This window comes from Triticum dicoccoides, chromosome 1B, assembly GCF_002162155.2.
Source record: "Triticum dicoccoides isolate Atlit2015 ecotype Zavitan chromosome 1B, WEW_v2.0, whole genome shotgun sequence".
Taxonomy (NCBI): domain Eukaryota; kingdom Viridiplantae; phylum Streptophyta; class Magnoliopsida; order Poales; family Poaceae; genus Triticum; species Triticum dicoccoides.
The window spans coordinates 255,752,170-255,773,052 of NC_041381.1; the positions used below are offsets into that span (position 1 = coordinate 255,752,170).

Below are 20,883 nucleotides of genomic sequence, written 5' to 3' on the forward strand. Positions count from 1 at the left end.
GTTGACTGCCTGGACAATACAATTCCTGTAAAATCGATAAGGTGCAGGTGCCTTTTAAACATCATAAGACGCGCGGAAGTCTGACACGAATGGACATGACTAGCAAGTTCTCATCATAGACAAAAAAAGACGACTAGCTCTAAAATTTTGCTCATCTTGAGACCCTCCTCTCTTTGATATCAGTCATGCCCGCTCGAGTTAGCTGCGACGCCTGAAAACAGAAGAATGCTGCGAAACAAACAAAGATCAGTTAGCCACGTCAAGAGTTCTTCTAAATTTGCATAGCAATATAGCACACAGTATCAAAACGATGACTGCCCCAAGAAGAAAATCATTGTTCAAGATATCACAAGGTACCTTGCAGTTGATAGCATTGACACGGTAAACAGTATGGTTACAGCTTTGCTCAAGCGGTAGATGAGGACGAGTTCAGTGGTAAGTCTAGTCATACTGCATTTGTAAGCAGGAATCACAGATGTCATTCTAAAAGCAGTGTAATGCATCACAATTAAGCTTCTGAACTTTAAGGCTATTACGCACCTGTTTCCTAGAGAGCCAGTCTGCTGGATGGTGGTATTTGCAGTTCATCTGAAACCTACAGGAGCCATGCCTCATGTAGTTGAAACACCGAGGTTCACCTGGCCTTTCAGGATACATGATTTGTTCTTGTGTCTGCACAGCATTCTCTCGCCTTGTGAAATTATCACATGCCAAGTCAGTCCTGTGGCCAAATGCTCCCTGAAATAGCAAAGATCCATGAGCGACAGATGTAAAAAATGAGAAAAAGATGAGCATCCATTTTGTTTCCATTGGGTGACATGACATAGTCCTATTTATGAAAAATGAACAAAATTCAACCAGATAGCTATGCTACTGTAGAAATGAAAGGTCCAAGCGTTGCACTTGAGGTTGTAGATAAAATATATTCTTTGCTACTACACAGATAACCAATATTTTAGCATCCCTAGCACTCCATAGTCCATGGATAGTACAATCATTATTTCCCAGTGAGCATTTTATAGTGAATACTTCAAAGATCCGCGGTCCAGGGCAATAGGAACAAAAAAGGTTCAAAATAGACTTCATTCATACAAGGAGGTAGTACATTGCACGGCAAAAGTGTCTCATGTACACACAAGCAGAGCAAACATACTCACAGCAAACTGGACAAGAATTCTGAACACGCTGAAGTCATATAGTTTCTATTTGCATACACGTCAACGCAAGTAAAGATCTCTATCAGCTAATAATGTAGTACATTGCACGGCAAAAGTGTCTCATGTACACACAAGCAGAGCAAACATACTCACAGCAAACTGGACAAGAATTCTGAACACGCAGAAGTCATATAGTTTCTATTTGCATACATGTCAATGCAAGTAAAGATCTCTATCAGCTAATAATGTACAACAGGGACCAGCCAGGCAAAAGGGAACAAGTGGAAACTAGTTATGACTGAATCAATAGTGTTTACTTGAACATCAACAATGATAATGACATACCTCTAGTTGAACATATATCTTTGGGATGATGAAATTCACATGCTGACCCAAACTGACATTTCCCAGTTTTCATATAGAATGGGCATTCTGGCATGCCATGTGTTTCAGGTTCAATCTGATCAGAGTGAGCTGGACCTGAGGGTTTCCACGCAACTGGAAGTCCATCTCTTGGATGGTGAAATATACACGCAGACATAAATTTACATTTCCCAAATTGCAGGTAGTACCGGCAGTTTGGCTGACCAGGTCTCTCAGGATACTGCTCTTGCTGGGGCACATTATCTTCTACTGCAATTCTGGTAGATTGATGATGTTCATCAGTGGCAACAGATTTTTTTGCATTCGTTGGGCTCTGCATGGTATGAGTCAAATCCTTTGGGTGATTAAACCTACATTGTGCCCCAAATTTACAGAACCTGTTTTTCATATAGAAGGGGCAATCTGGTTCCCCAGGTATCTCGGGATATTCTGTCTGTTCCCCTCCCAGTGATGGTACTTCCGAATGGTATCTAGTTGGGTATTTGTCTTTTGAGTGGTGGTATTTGCATGCTGATGCAAATTTACAATCACCGAACCTCATAAGGTAAGGGGCATTCTGGTCTGCCAGGCCTCTCAGAGTAATCCACATGCTCCTGCTTGCACAAAGGCCCATATGAACTATGCACAGGCTCCTGCTTGCACAAAGGCCCATCTGAACTATCTGCTAAACAGCAACCATCACTATCATGTGAAGTAGATGACCAATATGAATCCTACATAAAGCAGATAGGATAAGAAATTATCAGAAAGGCGTAGACCAGTCACTAGTCTAGGAAAAGTACACAGTACGATGTCGCAATAGTAGCAATATGCAAGTGATATGTGCAAATACAAATCTAAACATCGCATATAATATACAGAAGGTACAACATGTACCTTTTTCACCTTTCTTTCTGTACTAGGCACTACTTTTTGGGGAGGTAAAAGCATTCTTAATATGTTTGGTGGCAGGACCTCTGAGCTAGACGACGTGTCATTTAAGGTTGCATGGTCAAAAGGATTCTTTTGAGTATGACGTTTCATCCAAGGTTGCATGGTCAGAAGACTTCTTTGAGTATGATGTGTCATCCAAGGTTGCATCATCAGAAGATTTCTTCAAGTGTGATATGTCATCTAATGTTGTATGGTCAAGATTTCTCCAATTGCAAAGCATTATCCTCCCACCCTGTTGGTGCATTGAACTGAGCATCAATGACATGCTCTAGATGGTTAAAATGACAGTGTTTGCCATATCTGCAAGCACCATTCCACATATAGTAGGTGCAATTTCTTGCTCTCTAAAAACTAGACAAAACATCAGTTTCTGCATTTTCCAATATAAATCACAAGTAGACAATACTACGGCTAGTTGGCTAACAACTAATAGCCATTCAAGTTAAATGTTTCTAAAAGTTCAATGATTGGCATGGCATGGACTAGAGATATGGACCCCTCAAAATGCGAAGGACAAAGATTGGCAAAGGCTCAAGACTCTTCATTTTCATTTTAGTGATCCAAGATCATATTGAGTCCATAGGAAAGCCAATACAATTAAAAGGGATGAGGTGTTGCTTAATGGTCTACTTGCTCAAAGTGCTTAGTGATATTGCTTCAAAATCCTCAATCACTTTCTCATTTCCACATTTCTCCAAAACCTGAAGTCAAACTCGGCCCCACCGATTTGATCTATCCGGCGCCACCGAGTTCACTTACATAGCCATAGCCAGAAACCCTAATCGATTCGGTCTCACTGATACGGCTCTCGATCCCATTGAGATGGCTTTGCAAACTCTCTGTTTCCCTTCATAACATTTCGGTCTCATCGAAATGAGCGATCGGTCCCACCGAGTTCGCATTGCAAACTCTCTGTTTCCTTTTTGTAACATTTCGGTCTCAGCGAAGTGAGCGATCGGTCCCATCGAGTTTGCTTGACCATGTCTCTGTTTGCTTATTGCTGAAATCGGTCTCACGAGTTCATGCGATCGGTCTCACCGAGATGAGGTTTTGCCCTAGACCTAGCACATTGGTCCTACCGAGTTGATCCCATCGGTCCCACCGAGATTCCTAACGTTCACATTTTAAACTAAATTGGTCTCATCGAGTTTCTCTATTCGGTCTGACCGAGTTGGGTAAAAAGTGTGTAACAGTTAGATTTTGTGTGGAGGCTATATATACCCCTCCACCCCTTCTCCGTTTGAGAGAGGGCCATCATAACATGCCTACACTTCCACTACTCGTTTTCTGAGAGAGAACCACCTACTCATGTGTTGAGACCAAGACATTCCAATCCAACCACAAGAATCTTGATCTCTAGCCTTCCCCAAGTTGCTTTCCACTCACCATAGCCAAATCTGTGTGAGAGAGTTGAGTGTTGGGAAGACTATCATTTGAAGCACAAGAGCAAGGAGTTCATCATCAACACACCATCTATTACCTTTTGGAGAGTGGTGTCTCCTAGATTGGTTAGGTGTCACTTGGGAGCCTCCGTCAATATTGTGGAGTTGAACCAAGGAGTTTGTAAGGGCAAGGAGATCGCCTACTTCGTGAAGATCTATCCAAGTGAGGCAAGTCCTTCATAGGCGATGGCCATGGTGGGGATATACAAAGTTGCTTCTTCGTGGACCCTTCCTGGGTGGAGCCTTCAGTGGACTCGCGCAACCGTTACCCTTCGTGGATTGAAGTCTCCATCAACGTGGATGTATGATAGCACCACCTATCGAAACCACGCCAAAAATCTCCGTGTCTACATTGTGTTTGCCTTCTCCAAACCCTCCCCTTTTATCTTCATATGCAATATTTTACTTTCCGCTGCTACACTCTTAGAATTGCATGTGTAGGTTGATTGCTTGACTTGTGCTAAGTTGCAAAATCTGCCAAGACTTAAAATTGAGAAAATGCTAGATTTTTATTTGGTCAAGTAGTTTAATCACCCCACCTCTAGACCTACTTTCGATTCTACAAGTGGTATTAGAGCTTTGGTCTTCATTTGCCTTGATTTCCATAGCTTTTGGTGATCATAGCCTTGGTTTCACAACCTAGGAGAGTATGGCATCTAGCGAGGGAAATTACCACCGTAGAGGTCCTTACTTTGATGGTACTAATTTTGCTAGTTGGAAGCATGAGATGAAAATGCATATTCTTGGACATAATCCCGTCATTTGGGCTATTGTGTGTGTTGGTTTACAAGGTGAATTCTTCGATGGAAGAGAACCAAATCGTGAAGCAACTGTGGAAGAATTGAAGATGTTGCAATACAATGCACAAGCTTGCGATATAATCTTCAATGGATTGTGCCCCGACGAATTCAACAAAATCAGCCGTCTTGAGAATGCGAAGAAAATTTGGGATACTTTGGTTGATATATGCACAAAGGTACCAAGTCCGTCAAGGAATCCAAATTGGATGTGCTTCAAAGTCAACTTGACAAGCTCAAAATGAAGGATGGTGAAGGAGTCGCTAAAATGTACTCTAGGCTTGCTCTCATCACAAATGAGATTGCCGGCTTAGGAAGTGACGAGATAACCGACAGATTCATCATCGAGAAGATCCTAAGAGCCTTGGATGAAAAATATGATACCGTGTGCACTTTGATCCAAATGATACTCAAAGATCTCAAGCCAACGAAAGTCATTGGAAGAATTGTTGCTTATGAGATGTCACTCAAAGATAAAGAAGAGCTTCACAACAAGTCTAGTGGTGCTTATAAAGCTTCATGTGATGATCTTGCCACATCAAGTAAAAACAATTCTTCAGTGAAGAATTGAGCTTAATGGTGAAGAACTTCAACAAATTCTACAAGAGTAGAAGCAAATAGAGAAGCTCCAAGTCAAGGTCCTACCGTGACAAAAAGATCTTCTAGTCGTGATCGAAATTGCTACAATTGTGGAAGACCCAGATACTACTCCAATGAGTGTACGGCTCCCTACAAAATAAAAGAGGACTCACCTAAAAGGAGAAGTAGAAGAGATGAATCACCTCCAAGAGAGAGAAGGACTAGAGATGATCGTTATGAACGAAGACCCTCTCGCAGAAGCAAGGATTCGGAAAGGAAGGACAAGTCATCAAGGAGCTACACAAAACGAAGACATCAAGCTCATGTTCGTGAATGGGTATCCGGTTCCGACTCCGACAATCACTCCGAGAGAAGTTATCACTCCGACTCCGAATGTACTCAAGATGAAGGTGGTGCCGGTCTTGCACTTGTGTCAACCAACTCCTACGACATATTTGACTCACCAAATGAAGGAATTGGAGATGCTTCATGGCTAAAGGCCCTAAGGTATCACACCCCAAGTATATTGATTTCAATAGTGATGAAGATGATTTGCTAGGTGATGATGATTTGCTTGTTGACAATGCTAGTGGTGAAAACTATGATGAAATTGCTATTAATCATGCTAATCAAGATGAAACGAATGACAATGATAAGAAGGAGATTGAGTGTCTAACTAAAGAACTAAACACTCTTAAGTTAAATCATGAAACTACTTTAAAGGATCAACGAGAACTTTTAAAAACTAATGAGAAGCTACGCTTTGAAAAGTTCAATTTAGAGCAAGAGCATGGGTTCTTAAAAGAAATCAATGATGATCCTCGGAAGAAAAGTTCTTCTTACATTGCCAAGCGTTTACTCTTGTCTACTTACATGCCACAAGTAAAATCTAGCAACAAGAGTAAGAAAGATTCTTCTTCTAGTAGTAACAATAATCATGCTAAATCCAATATTGTTGCTTCTAGTAGTTCTCTTGATTCCACTAATGATTCTCTTTGCCAAGTTACACTTGAGCAAGAAAGCAACTTATTGAAGGGAATTATAGAGAAAGGTGTTTACAAGAGCTTTGTCGGAAGTAAGCAATTTGAGGAAATTGTACGCAAGCAATGAAGGCACCAGAAGAATCAAGGTGTTGCTTTTGAACGAAAGTTCAATGCCAATGGAGTTGAGTGGGAAGAAGATCAATACCCCAAGACGAAGTTTGTTCCTCAATAAGAGAAGTATAACCCTACTTCCTCAAGGGAACACAAGCTCAAGATGATCTTCCACCACAAGACCAAAAGCTAAAAGGCAAGGACCAGCTTCAAGAGGAGATTGATGCATTTGAAGAAGCTCCAAAGGCCTTGGTCAAGTGGGTTCCCAAGACTACATCAAGTTCTACTTCATCAAGTACTACTACAAATCTAAGGATTCCCATCAAGTTGATGTGGATCCCAGAGAAGAAGAACTAGAGAGTTCTTGAGGGTGACTCCGCCAACATACTTCACTCATATTCATATTGGCAAGGACAAGTGCAATCAACTTCCACATCTTGCACTAGTTCAAGGAGTCACAAACCCTCTTGTTAGTAAGTCAAGGGACAAGGTAACCAACTGCTTTCATGGACATCATCCTATGTGTACTTCACTCTATGTCTATGGATATCCTTATTTGTTCTTTGTGGGACTAACCCATGTAGGTATTGAAAGTGCAACTCACTTCAATGGATTGCTCCAAATTATCTACATCAACATTGAGCATCCACATCTTCAACATCTACATGAAGTCATCATCAACAAAACCCAAGGTTAGTTTGTCCCTCTAAAAGGGGATATCACATCTAGGGGGGGCTTTACTCTAAGAATTGAGCTAAAGAAAGTATAATGGTGTGAACACAACAATGCTTTATGTAAAAGTGGTAACCCCACTTGTGCTTAAACGATGAGTATGACCTATGATCAAATGTTCTCATTTGACTCTAAGTCAATATACTCATATATAGATGACCTAGTCATCGCCAATTGCCTGATAGATGCTAGAGTGTTTGTGCATGCTTTGCCACATATTTCATTTGCTATCTTATTGTGTGAGCATGTTGGTTGCATAATTTTCTCCATTCGAGGACATCCATTTGTTGCTTTGATTGTTTGGTTTTTCTTTTTGCCAAGTGGATGGACAAGAATGCCTAAGTACTCCCTCTAGCTATCTATTCTTTTCTCGTCTCAAACTCTATTCTTGCTACATCACAAAGTTTGAACAAGTTGAATTCAGACCCTCCGGGTGAGGAGCACTCGGGGCCACCGATCCATCAAGGACTTAAACTTCCAAAACCTCTTAATGCATCTTGGTCAGACCGATTCACCATGCTCGGTCTCACCGAAATCATTAGGTTGATCTAGGTTTTCACCTTGGTGCAACTGATTAGAACAGTTCGGTCACACCGAGTTGCAGTAACTGCTCATAGTTTGCATCTCGGTGCCACCGAGTCATTCCACTCGGTCACACAGACAGTGACTGGGTATATATACTCCGCGGGTTGACTTTCGAAATTTCTTCAAACTCTCCACCGCGCCTACCCAGCTCTGCCGCCCCTCCAGGTCTCCGGATCGTCTCCTCGTCACCAGCAACCTCCTGCTACTGGTCTCCACCGCCGTCAACGGGAATCTCCACTGCTGTTGTCGCCGTAGCGAGTTCGTCGCCAAGTTAGGGTACGGAGTCGATCTCTTTGTGCTCTCTTTAACTCCGATTCTTGCAAAAAGATCAGTGCCAAGTTTCTTGCCACTATTGAAATTAATCTATCCACCGAAAACTTCGTCTAGATTAGATTTGATGCAAAAACTTAGGGTTAGGTTTCCGCCGAATTCATCTTGGACCGACCGATCTAAAAGTCTCAGTCTCACCGATTTGGCTCAGGGCATTGCACATACTACCCGGTCTGACCGAAGTGTACGAATCGGTGTGACCGAAACCACTAACTATGTGAAACCCTAGTGATGCGGAGCATCCTTCGGTCATCCCCATGGACCTTCCGTCGCCTCACCAAGCACCAAGAGGACCCATGACTAGAGCACGAGCTCGAGCTCTCGAGACCGAGGTGACTTCTCTCCTTAGTAAAATATCATATGACCCTCTCGAGACATGGCTACTACCTCAATCCGGAATGTTGTGCGTGCTTAGGTACCAAGGAACCAACCTAGAAGAAGCTACAGCCCAAGATGGACATCAAGAGCAAGAGGAGGAGCTGCAGAGTCCAGAGTGGGCGGTACTACCGCTCAAGCCAAGCGGTACTACCGCTGAGCCGAGCCAAGCGGCACTACCGCCCGACATCCGTCCTACTTCCGCCGAACCCGACAAACTTCAGGAATCGACCGGCGCCAGAGCGGTACTACCGCCCCTCCAAGTGGTACTACCGCTGAAGCACCTCAAGCGGTACTACCGCCCATAGGACCGGTACTACCGCCCTGCCTGCGTGCAGTGTTCCGGGCCGAGGCCCATGTACTCGTTTCGCCCCCAACTTCCCCCTTTGAGGACCTAGACTATAAATAGACCGTCCCCTCATCCTTTCTAGGGTTAGCATTGGTTATAGCTCATATTTGTGTGAGAGCCTTGCTCATCCACTTGGATACTTCTCCTCGGAGTTCATGACCTCTTCGGAGAAGAACCCCCAAGAGGATTCAAGACCCCTTTCTAGGGAAGATCATCAAGACCTCCGTACGGAGAAGAACGGTTCCTTTGTATCCTTACCTTTGTTGACTTTGGATCTCGTGTATCTCATTGTGTTCGGTGATCTAGCACTCGTGTGATTGATTCTATGTCGGTTTAGTGATTCTCTCTCGTTTTCCCCGTGTTTCCCCTTTGTGCTTCCCCGTGTTCTTCGTGATTCCCCGTAGGATCCACTCCAAACGTGAAAGATCATCCACATAGGGTTTCGCCCTACATCACCTAGCATCTCGGAGTCACCGAATTGCATTCGGTCTGACCAAAATCGCATGTTTAGACTCTGCAGGTGCTTCGGTGTCACCGAGTTGGGCAAACCGGTAGCTCCAAAATGCTTTCTGCAGAAAACTAAAGTTAAGTATTTGTGTTAACTTTTTGCCAAAATAGTTGTGCTTTGTGATGCTCATCTACTCTACCTATACCTATATATTCTTAGGGACAGTTTCAGAGATGTCAGACAACAGTAATAGTCAGAACAAGTTAGAGGAGCAGGCAAATCTTAGTAAGGGCACTAGTCCCTCCAACAGCAGCTATGATGAAGGTAGCAAAAGCACTCCAACCAATCTGCCTAAGGCCACTGTAAGGCAAAGGAAGAAGAAAACCCCAGACTCAGAGGATGAGGATTTTGAAGTTGAGGAAGTAACCTCAAAGAAGAAAGTTGTTAAGAAGGAATTTGGTACCGCTACCTCCCCCAAGCCTGGCATGAGGAAGAAAGCTCCTGCCAAGAGAATTCCCATGTCCAAAGCTAGAGCCTCCACTCAGGAAACTATGGAGTTCACTCTTGAACCAAGAGAAGAAGAGGCTGCTGGAGGAAAGAAAAGGAAAGAAAGAGTCAAGAAGACTATGACCAGAGTCATTGGCAAGCCTTCTATGGTCAGGGATTCTGAAGAAGAGGAGGAGGAAGAGCCTGTTGCACCTCCTCCAAAGACCCAGAAGCTTATGGGGATGCTATCAAGTCTGGGGCTGCTCCATCTAAGCCCAAGACAGCCCCCAAGCATGCTGCTGCTCAAGCTTTAAAGCCATCTGCACCAAAGAGAGGCGCCAGGAATATCTCTGCTGTTGAGAAGAACAAGGCCCCGGTGCCAGAAGTTCAAGAAGAAGAAGAACATCAAGTGCTCAGAAAATTAAAGCCAAACATACCTGATCATAATGATAAGCATCCCATTGTAGGGAACATGAAGGACAGAAAGGATGCAGGTCTGAGACTATGGAGACAGTCTGATCCCTATGCTGTGAGGAGAAGGACTGTTGTTGACTACTGATTCCACACCAAGGAACATCAGGACTTTTATGAAATAGTCTTGTTGGAGAAGAAGCCTATAGTCTATGATATGAAGTGGGTTTACTAGGAATATATTGATCAGAATGCTGATTATTTCCCTGGAGTGCATGAGAGCTTCAGGATGAATGAAGTGGACAAATTTGTTGGGCATAAGCTGACAAAGTGGAATGATGAGATGATTATGCAATTCTACTCCAGTGCACACTTCTAACCGGATGGCAAGATAGTCTGGATGACTGAAGGCACAAGATATCAGTCTACAATTGCTGAATGGGCCAAGTTGATCAATGCCCCTGCTGAACAAGAGAATGTGTTGCACATGAACACGTCACTGTGTACCCTCGACGCCGGGGGTGATGCACCGCAGCTCACGTCGAAGGAGACCCGTCCGGAAGCGCGGTACACGGCGGCTATGGGCAGCCCTAGGTCGACCTGACCGCCCCTAGGGTCTCGAGGTTCACCGCCCTGCAACAAGAAGAACAGACGAAGAACGAGGAAGAAGAAGAACTAGGGTTAAGGAGAAAAGATAAAAGATAAAAAGTGGTAGATGATTTGTTCGATTGTGTGTTGTTCAATCGGCCGTCACCCCTTAGGTATATAAGAGGTGGCTGGACTTCCCGTGCAAGGAAAAGGCTTGGATTCACATCCAAAACCCTAGTCAAATCCGGATTGGGTTTGTCCAAACTTTCCAAAACTGTTCGGTTTAAACTGGCTGCACCTTGCGGGTAATTTATGTGGTAAACGACCTCGGATGGAAACGAGCCCCAAAGCAATCTTGACCGTTTCGACGATACGAACAACTTTCATGTTGAACATTTTCCGATCAGAAGTCATCTTGAGGGTCAAATCGGTCGCGCAAAACAGGCTATTCTCTGGCGCTACCCATCAGACATGCGTCTGGTGGGGCGCGCCACATCTCGCCTTGTGACAAGTCTGCACTCCGATTGCTCTAACTTTTGCATACGAACTCTGATCTGAACGAGTTTTATATTAAAATCAATCGTTTTGATGAGACGAAGACAATCTGTGTAGATCATTTTTCCATTTGACGTCATCTTGGGGGCTTAATCAGCCAAACTGTACTTTGAATATAAGGTCTTAGTACTTTGAGGATAATTTCGGCCTTCGAGATGAAATCGGACGGCGATGACCCAAACTTCAATGATGTTCACATCAAAAAGACGAAACTCTTTCATGTAAGGCGAAGTATCTAGTGAAAACATCCATTCAGCGAAAACTTGAAAACTATCATCGTGGGCCATCCGATTACAAATGTATGCTACAGATCAGAGGTGGGAATCCTACCAGCCACTTAACCACAGTTTTCCCGACAGCCCCCTATAAACAATAATCCTACTTTTCTCCAGCCGCAGCGATTCAACAGCAAGTCGGCGATTGACTGCGGCGCCGCTAGTGACGGCGACTCGAAGGCCGTGACAGCGCCCCGACACGACCGCATCTCAGCAGTGACCACACATGCTGGTGGCGCGGCGCTCGCCCCACACAACGGCGACCCACGACCATGGTGGTGCCCTCGCCTGGAGGTAACCTCCGCGACCCGCGCTGCACCCACACGCGAGGGAGACCAAGCTACCGCGGCGCTTCATCCATTCAACTGCAACCCGGCACTGCCTCCACACGAGGGAGACCGAGCGGCCGCAGTGCTGCATCCATTAGACAGCGACCTGGCAGCTTGCTTGCCCTTCAAAACTGCTAAATTGCTGATGTTTTGCTGTAACTGAATGAATGTAGATGTATAGATAAATCGTACTAGTTCTTTTGCTGCATGTGAATCAGTGTGGATCTACAAAGAAATATTTGAATGAATGTTGATGTACAAGAAGGATCTTTTCTGTCATTTCAGTGACATGGATAACACAAAAGGATTCAGAGTACTTGTGTACTGAATTTCGTGTGCTGATGTTATCTCTGTATATTTGTACTTCCACTGATGCCAAATATGTACGGGTGGTATTCAGAGAAAACTGAAATTCATGAGATAACATTCAGACAGCTAGAAGTGACAAGCCATGTATGTACTGGTGGTTAACATCCTCAGTCTTGCTAAATACATAGTTCACTAAGCCATCTGCTACAACCAACAGGAATCGGAATTAACCAGTTAACCTCTTGTGGCTTATTATCCCGTCTTATTGTAGGTAGTAAAAAATATTCAGAGATAAAATATTCAGTCAATGGAGTAAACTCGAGCGAACAACATGCCGTGAGAAACAAGATTCTTGCACTGCGAAACAAAACTCCACCATGGCCATTTTGATGAACTACAATATTCAGTAATACACTTGCTCTGAAATATGTCTAAACTTTCATCCAACATACACCTTTGCACTGAATTATGTGTAAACTTTCATACAACATACACTTGCTTGTATTATGAAAATCTTGTCTTGCACAAATTCTTAGATTACATCATTGGAGCACCTAAGAAGATCAACATTGCATTCAAAATTTTTGTCTCTACATGACAATCTCGCACAACAAATCTGCTAAATTTTGTTGGAAGGGGTCGCGGTAGAATCAAGCTTCCAAGGAGCAACAACCCATTCTTCCGCTCGTGGAAATCCTTCAGCAAGGCGGATGCCTACATCGGCGCCGTTGGTAGGCTCGCCGGCTATCGCCGGACGCCGGATACCTCCGTAGCATCCACCCGGCGGCAGCGCCATTGGGGACGGTTGCGCCGTAGGTCATCTCTATGGGGGACGGCTCCATCGTCTGTCGTCGCGGTGGGGAACGGCTCATCTCCGCCTTAGGTCATCGCGGTAGGGGAGGCCCTGTCGCCGGCCGTCACGGTGAGGGACTGCAGCAGCAGCGTGGTCCTCGCTATTGGGGAGGCGATAATGGATAAGGCGAAATTGTGGGAAGGGTTTCCTATCCTGTGAGTAAGACAGGGGGTTATATGAAAAATAGCCATAAGTGGCTGGTTAGCAAACCCACCTCTCATCTGTGCCATGAGTTAAAGATCCAATGGATCGGGTCAAAAGTTTTCAGATTTTCATCGAATAAGCGTTTTCACTAGATACTTCCCCTTCATGTAGATCACTTCTCCATTTGAGGCTATCTTAAATAAGTTCTTGACCGTGCCAAAATCTGGTGTCAACACATGCCCCCCTGTTTTTCAACAAAGCTTGTGTGTCGAAAAATAACTTGCACATACTTGCTCTAAGGACGATGTCAACACTCCATCGACCATTTTGCATATTCTTAGGACGATAAGTTTATATCGGCCATTACTATGAGGTCCATGTAGAATTCACCCACCAAAGTATGTATAGCTGAAATAAACAAATAGCAATAAAATATTTCGGCCGCTTTGTATTAGCAACAAAAATGTAACTAACCAAATGTATAGTGATTTGGTAATACCCTCTCATGATATAGAAAATTATGTTGCATCCATGGATCAAAATGAATCCATGGAGGGTAATTGATCATACCTAGGTATGAATTCCATGTCAAAGGCATCAATGGCATGGTTGAAGAAAATGGATGATGTTCTAACCGAAGATTTTGATGTTGTGATGCACATCTTTGGCTTAATTGTTTGTTGCTTCCATCCTCCTCTTTCTTCACTTTTATTGTACTTGTTGCAATAGAAGCATGCACATCATTTTTGTTTTGATTGATCCTCTTGGGAACCCATGCCATGTTCTTCTTTCTCAGCTCTTGTGCACTAAGTTTTTGTAATTTTTTCTTTTGCCAATACGATAAGCCGAGTAACCGCCCTGGCTGTGGTTTTGTTTGAACTAATGACAATTCTTGTTTTACCTTGTGCACTTTCAACTTCTTTTCTTCAGATTTGGCACTTTGATTCTCGACAATTGATTGCTTCATCTCATTGCCTTTAGTGGCCAATGTTAACACTTTAATTGGCTCTTTATCCTTTAAGATCAAATCTGAATTGGAACTCTTGCGACCATCTTTTTTAACTCGATATACTTGTTTGATCACCTCTTTCTTGTTTCTTGAGCTCCGGACCGATTCTTTCTTATTGAAACGGTCTTGAACATATGACTGCTCACTGAACGTTGATCTTCTTGGAGCTGCATAATAATGGTGAGGTGGTCTAAAATATGATTGAGAATGTGCCGCTGTATCATACCTGTCCCATGATGAATATCGATCTACATGAGCATAGGGAGGCATCCAAGACATTGGCATTGGCGATCCAAAGTAAGGATATGAACACGTTGCATTAAAATTCTCTTCTTGCCAATACTGATCCTTGGATTCGCGCCTAGGGAGTGATCTTAATGCTTTTGCATTACTCGGCCGATAAGCACCATTCTCTTCACTTTTCTTTTGATATATATCTAATAATTGTGCAAAAGTGACCTTGGATTTCTTGTGCTTGTGCTTATTGCTGCTTGTATCTCCTTTGGCTTTGCTTGCATCGATCTTTGGATTGCTTTGTTGCCCCCAGTCCTTGGCGTCTTCTTTGTATCTTCGATAGAACTCATGCCTTCAAGAATATTTTCATTGTGCTCTTGAACAACTTCTTTATTTGAAAACTTGATCCCATCATCTGCAGTTTTTACCTTCTCATCTTTAAAGGAAGCGTCTTGAAGCAGCCGATTCAAAAACTTTTTTCCATTAGGACCAATCAGAATAGACTGGTCATCCCTTGGTGTTTCAACAAATTTTAATCGTCCTTTATCAATGGCCGATTTAACTATTTGACGAAACATATTGCAATCCTCAAAATTATGCTTGGACGAATCATGCAACTTGCAATACATTCGTCCTTGGATTGATGGCTTCACATGGTGATCGAGAACTCTGATGTAATTATTTTTAGCAACAAATCAAATATTTGATCACACATGCTTGAATTGAAGGAAAACGTTTTATTCTCTAGCCGATCTTGCTGTGAGAACGACTTTGGAGTTAAGCAAATGAATAGTTCAGATTTTGCATTACCCCATTCGGCTATGCATTGTGTTTTGCACTCTATCTCCGATGACTTTGAAAAGGAAATTATACTATCATCGGTTTTCTCAACAGAGTATAACATTGGCTTTAAATATCTGAAATCAAAGTAGTTAGAACATACATGTCTCAATTGAGCCCATGCGTAAGCCAAGTATGAAGCAAGCAAAGATACCCAATTAGATATGAACTTTAAATAAAGCAAGGGGAAAAGCTTTGGTTGCAGTAATAAGTCACTATCGATCTCTTTAAATGGTACAATATATTGACCGATATGCTTTGTAACAATTTTATTGCTAACAAGTAAATTTTCCTTCATCATTGGTCTTTCGAAATTACTTATAAGATCTTTTTAATAGATGTATTAATAATAAAGTTGCGACTAAATCTGGTAATAGGTAAATCACTTGCTAGATATATCTCTTTGAATATGTTGGGAGAGCATGACAATGGTGTAATTTGAATGATACTTTGTTTCGCTTTTAGTTGGCTCCCCAACGCCTTAGCATCCTATTTTTCTTCGATAGATTCCGCAGATATCATATTTGATTCGGCTTTTTCAATAACCGAATTTTCTTTCTTACCTGAATCAATACTTTTATCTTTTTGAATTTCCAAGGCCTTTTGCTCTTGTCTAATTTTAGCCCACATCTCAGCTTGGCGAGCTTTAAACTTTTTCATCTCAATTTCCATCCACTCCTCATGAGATTGCCCCCCCCCAATACTTTGAGACTCTTCCGGCAATGAGGTGCCGAAACTTTGCAATTGTTTAGGGGGTACACTGGATGGTACAACACTGTGTGAATGCATCATTTGCACAACTCTAGCTTTTACAACAGCAAAATCATGAGGCTTCCCGCCTTCTATTAGTTCCTGTCGAATGGAGTTGCATAAGTCCCAAGAAAATGTAAGCTTGTTCTCAATTACCCAGTATGGATGTGGTTGCCCCCCGATGCTTTTAAACTCTTTCGGCAATGAGATGCCACCGAAATTTCGTAATTGTGTAGGGGGGACATGATATGCCACGGTAGTAGGTGAAGGCATTTGTGCTCCTGCAGAAGTTTCACTTATTCGGCCATGACCATGAAGGTGCGGAGCCGAATTATGGACATCAACAGTTGTGTATGGTGCCGAAAAATTAGTAGCATGAGGTGTAGCATATGATGTTTGAGGGTAATTGGCCGAATAACTTGCAGTAGCATGGCCAATTCCCCTATCCACCGGCATGTTTGGATTAACATATTTCAAATTACTTGCCGATGAATAAAAAGTTGAAACACTTTGCTGCATACTATTGGAAGTTCCTACATGGGGTGTCTCAACTTGATTAACCGAACTCATCATGTTGTTCATTGGCATATAGATTTGTGGGGTTGCCGATGCATGGGAGTTGGCATACATATGTGGCATGTTGCTAAAATTATATGAAGTTGAAGCATGAAGATTATTCTAAATCGGCTGTTGCGCATAACTAGATGCATGATTGATAAAACTAGGGCTAGCCGACACATTATGCTCATTAAACGATCTACCAACAACATATGCATTATTTGCATCTACATAAGTGAATTGGGTATTCATATTACCTTTGTAGATTACAAACCCTAGATGACGATCTCTTCGCAGAAAGAACGGGCTGGAGACCGTTCAAAGCTTCATCCCCAGTGGAGTCGCCAAAAAAGTGTGTTCGCACACGAACATGTCACCATGTACCCTCGACGCCGGGGGTGATACACTGCAGCTTGCGTCGAAGGAGACCCGACCGGCAGCGCGATACGCAGGACAGCCGGTGGATGCGTTTGTAGACCCGAAACCCCACACGCCCGGGAGGGACCCCGTCTAGGCATGCGGAGGCTATGGGCTGCCCTAGATCGACCTGACCGCCCCTAGAGCCTCGTGGATTCGCAACCCTCCATTGCTGAAGAACGAGAAAAAAATACAAGGGCAGGGGATAGATGAACATGAAAAAGTAGTAGATGTGTTGTTCAATTGTGTGTTGTTCAATCGGCCGTCACCCCTTAGGTATATAAGAGGCGGCTGGACTTTTCGTGCAAAGAAAAGGCTTGGATTCACGTCCAAAACCCTAGTCAAATCTGGATTGGGTTTGTCCGAACTTTCCAAAATTGTCCGGTTTAAACTGGCTGCACCTTGCGGATAATTTTTGATGTGGTAAACAACCTTGGATGGAAACGAGCCCAAAAGAAATCTTGACCGCTCCGACGATACGAACAACTTTTATGTTGAACTTTTTTGATCATAAGTCATCTTGAGGGTTTAACCGGTCGCGCAAAACTGGCTATTCCCTCGCGCTACCCATCAGACATGCGTCTGGTGGGGCGCGCCACATCTCGCCTCATGACAGGGCTGCACTCTGATTGCTCTAACTTTTGCATACGAACTCGGATCTGGACGATTTTTATATGAATATCAATCATTTCGACGAGACGAAGACAATCTGTGTAGATCATTTTTCCATTTGACGTTGTCTTGGGGCTTAATCGGCCAAACTGTACTCTAAATATAAGATCTTATTAATTTGAGCATAGTTTCGGCCTTCGAGATGAAATCGGACGGCGATAACCCAAACTTAAAAGATGTTCATGTCAACAATACGAAACTCTTTCATGTAGATCACTTCTCCATTTGAGGCCATCTTAAATAAGTTCTTGACCGTGCCAAAATCTGGTGTCAACAGAATGACATTGATGTGTATGCAAAGCCTAGGAAGGACCACAATTCCGTGGCACATATGTACCAGGAAATTCCTAATAAGGATTTGGAGACTCATAAATTTGGATCCATTCTACTATCTTCTCTCTAGCTTGACCACCATCAACACCATTTTGAGGCACACTTTGTTGCCCAAGTCAGGAAATCATAGGATGATATTTGGCCATTCTATCAACTTGCTGCATTTGTTTGATGTGCCACGGAAGTTCAAGGTCATGAGTCTCATTGTTGCAACAATAAAGAGGGCTGCAGCTGATCAAAAGAGATCTTGTGGATATGCCCCTCACATTCAGATGCTCATCAACTCCAAGATGGGGAAAGGGACATATCCTCTTGACAAAGAGTATCTTCCCCTGAGGCCAGATTTTGAGGACAATGAAGTTGTCATGCACGTCTCTCATCCAACATGTGCAGAAGCCCAGGAGAAGAGAGAGAAAGCAAAGGCAGAGAAAGCAGCAAAGCCAGCTGGTGCTCCAGATGTTGCACGGGTGATCCTCAAGACCAAACAGGATCAACTCAGCTATCTGATTGAGGCTACTTTGAGGATTATGAAGGGATTGGCCACCCTGACTCAGAATCAAGAAAGTCTTGAAAGGATCATTGAGACAAAGATTCATGATCTAGATGTGAAGGTCACTGAGATCCAGTCAACTGTGGAGAAGATCCAGAAAGAGCTTGAAGAAAGGGAAGAAGGACGAACCATAGATGCATTTTAGCAAGTGCCTAAGGCACCAAGGTCTTCAGCTATGCCAGTTGCCAGTGATACCAGGACAACAATGTCAGCACCTGCAGCAACTGCCACAGTGATTCCTCCAGTTTCAACTCCTCCAGCTCCAGAAACATCTGCTGAAGCTTTTTTAGATGGACTCCTCTCAACGCCATCTACACACACAGGAGCAACCAGCCAGAATAACCCTTCAGAAGCTCCTGGAGATTGTGCCTAGAGTTCCGCTTAGCACTATGCATTTTAAATATTTTTGGTAACTTGCCAAGGGGGAGAAAGCGTATAGATCATTAGGCTTCGATAGAGAGAGCGTTTTGTCTTTTTGTTGCTTCTCTTGCTCCTTTGGTCGTTTTTGCTTTGATCATTTGCATGCTACAATATTTGTGCTTGTGTGTGGGATACTCTGATGATCATGTGTTTGATCATACTATGCTTTAATGTTTGCTTGCTTGATGATATGTGTATGATCAATCATGTTTGCCCTTGGTGATGAGTGCATGTTTCTTATAGCTTATCATTTTGAGCGCTACAAGATGTATGTGACATGAAAGAGTAACCCATGATCCTAATCAATTGTGCATTTGCATTCAAAAGCAAATTTTAAATAATGCACAAATTTAGCGGGAGCTCTTGCCTATCACATACTTCTCAAAGAGACGATGTATTTCATTGATATTATCATTTGTTGAAGCTTTGATCTATATGTTGGCATCAATTACCAAAAAAGGGGGAGACTGAAAGTGCAACTAATCCCCGGGTGGTTTCGGTAATTCATAACAACATATAGCTCATTGAACTAATAGCCATTCAAGTTAAATGTTTCAGAAAGTTCAATGATTGGCATGGCATGGACTAGAGATGTGGACCCCTCAAAATGCTAAGGACAAAGATTGGCAAAGGCTCAAGACTCCTAATTTCCATTTTAATGATCCAAGATCGTATTGAGTCCATAGGAAAGCCAATACTATTAAAAGGGTATGAGGTGTTGCTTAATGGTCTAGTTGCTCAAAGTGCTTAGTGATATTGCTCCAAAACCCTCAACCACTTTCTCATTTCCACATTTGTCCAAGACCTGAATTCAAACTCGGCCCCATCGATTTGATCTATCCAGCGCCACCGAGTTCACTTGACATAGCCATAGCTAGAAACTCTAATCAATTTGGTCTCACCGATACGGCTCTCGGTCCCACCGAGATGGCTTTGCAAACTCTCTGTTTCCCTTCGTAACATTTCGGTCTCACCGAAATGAGCGATAGATCCCACCGAGTTCACATTGCAAAGTCTTTGGTTCCTTTTCGTAACATTCCGATCTCACCGAAATGAGCGATCTGTCCCCTCGAGTTTTCTTGACCAAGTCTCTATTTGCTTATTGCTGAAATCGGTCTCACCGAGTTCATGCGATCGGTCTCACCGAGATGAGGTTTTCCCCTAGCCCTAGCACATCAGTCCCACCGAGTTGATCCCGTTGGTCCCATCGAGATTCCTAACGTTCACATTTTGAACTAAATCGGTCTCACCGAGTTTCTCTATTCAGTCTGACCGAGTTGGCTAAAAAGTGTGTAATTGTTAGATTTGTGTGGAGGATATATATATCCCTCCACCCCCTTCCCCATTTGAGAGAGAGCCATCAGAACGTGCCTACACTTCCACGACTCATTTTCTGAGGGAGAACCACCTACTCATGTGTTGAGACAAAGACGTTCCAATCCAACCAGAATAATCTTGATCTCTAGCCCTCCCCAAGTTGCTTTCCACTCAAATCATATTTCCACCATAGCCAAATCTATGACAGAGAGTTGAGTGTTGGGGAGACTATCATTTGAAGCACAAGAGCAAGGAGTTCATCATCAACACACCATCTATTACCTTTTGGAGAGTGGTGTCTCCTAGATTGGTTAGGTGTCACTTGGGAGCCTCCGTCAATATTGTGGAGTTGAACCAAGGAGTTTGTAAGGGCAGGGAGATCGCCTACTTTGTGAAGATCTACCCAAGTGAGGCAAGTCCTTCGTGGGCGATGGCCATGGTGGGATAGACAAGGTTGCTTCTTCATGGACCCTTCATGGGTGGAGCCCTCCGTGGACTCGCTGAACCGTTACCCTTCATGTGTTGAAGTCTCCATCAACCTGGAGCCCCCCCTATAGACCCACTTTCAATCCTACTATTTGCTATGTCACTGAGGCGGTCGAAAGTTTGCTGACAGATCTCATTTCCA

At 43.3% G+C, this 20,883-nt stretch overlaps 1 pseudogene; it reads right to left on the reverse strand.

Moving 5' to 3' along the window:
* Positions 1–441: 441 nt before the first annotated feature.
* On the reverse strand, positions 442–12,954 carry LOC119350324 (annotated as a pseudogene).
* Between the last annotated feature and the right edge of the window lie 7,929 nt (positions 12,955–20,883).